The following is a 1,212-nucleotide window of genomic DNA, read 5'->3' as shown; positions in this document are numbered from 1 at the left end:
TAAGACAATGTTTCAGACCTCACAAAGCTTACATTATTTGTGCTATTGTTAGCTTTGTGTTACCACATCTTTCCCTTTTCCTCTGTTTCTGGCAAAAACAAACAAACAAAAAACCCAGATCTATGTTAATCAAAGAATAAAGAGAAACAGGAAAAACCCAGAGGTATCTTATGGTAATAATCAAATTTTACTTTAAATTTATTAGAGAACAGCTTGAAATCTAGCTAGGTCTGAGGCTCAAGAAACAGCTTAGTGCTTGCTTTGGCAGCACATAGACTGAAATTGGAACGATACAGAGAAGATCAGCATGGCTCCCGTGCAAGGATGACATGTATATTCGTGAAGTATTCCATTTGTTATTATTTTAATTTTTAAAAAAAAGACAGCTTATGGCCAAAAACATGGATCTAGGATTCATCCAATCACCCACAGGTGTCAAAGTCAAAAGAAAAATGTAGACACAAACCTGTAAATTTGTTTTATTTGGTAAGAAAGAATTGTAATTTGGGGCACACACATAGACTGGGTGGTCTTCAGTATGTCCAAAGAACAAAGATATGGTTGGGAGTTTTATAAAGAAGAGGAAATGTTATGTGTGGTCTTGAGAGAAAGTTTATTGGTATTAGTAAGACTTTGGGGAGCTGGTAAGCTCCAGCTGGTGAGCAAAATTAGTCCCAGAGCTATAGCAAGTTATCTCAGCAGATGTAGATAAAACTGGTTTGGGGTTATAAATAGGCAGTTTTAGCTGCCAGACTTGCAGAAAATTACATTTCTAGAGCAATGTTATAGACCCTGAATGTGCTTTCCCCTTGGCCCCTCAACTGATTTAGTTGAGTATGACAAAAATGACCCTATTTGATGATTAACTTTCACACAGGTAATAGCAGAAATAGTAGATAAAAATCTCCTAGTCCAAGGTGGAAAGGAGCAATCTAGATAAAGCAGAATGGAATCTTGGGAAGTACCTACATCTAAGCTGCAAGCAGACAAAGATGAGGCAAAAGAATCAGGAAATGGTGGTTAGGGTATATTCTTAAGGAAGTCAGGAGAAGTAATACACAAAACCCAGTCTCCAGGAGCTTCAAATGTTGCAAAACGCAAACAGAGTATTTTTAAAAGAACAATTAATGTAGCAATAGCACAGAATTAGTGGCCTTTGAGAGAATATGAATAGAGTAGCTGGAGCAAAACCCAAATTATAAGCAGTTGAGG

At 36.9% G+C, this 1,212-nt stretch overlaps 1 non-coding gene across 1 annotated transcript; it reads left to right on the top strand.

Annotated features, from left to right (window-relative positions):
* Nucleotides 1–252: 252 nt before the first annotated feature.
* LOC119469016 lies at nt 253–359 on the top strand. Its single transcript, XR_005197840.1, has one exon. It is a non-coding gene; the product is annotated as a U6 spliceosomal RNA (small nuclear RNA).
* Nucleotides 360–1,212: the final 853 nt, after the last annotated feature.

The sequence above is a fragment of the Cebus imitator genome, unplaced genomic scaffold (assembly GCF_001604975.1).
Source record: "Cebus imitator isolate Cc_AM_T3 unplaced genomic scaffold, Cebus_imitator-1.0 Scaffold547, whole genome shotgun sequence".
In the NCBI taxonomy this organism is placed as follows: Eukaryota; Metazoa; Chordata; class Mammalia; order Primates; family Cebidae; genus Cebus; species Cebus imitator.
The sequence above is the reverse complement of the archived record's forward strand: the minus strand, read 5'-3'. Positions and strand labels throughout refer to the sequence as shown.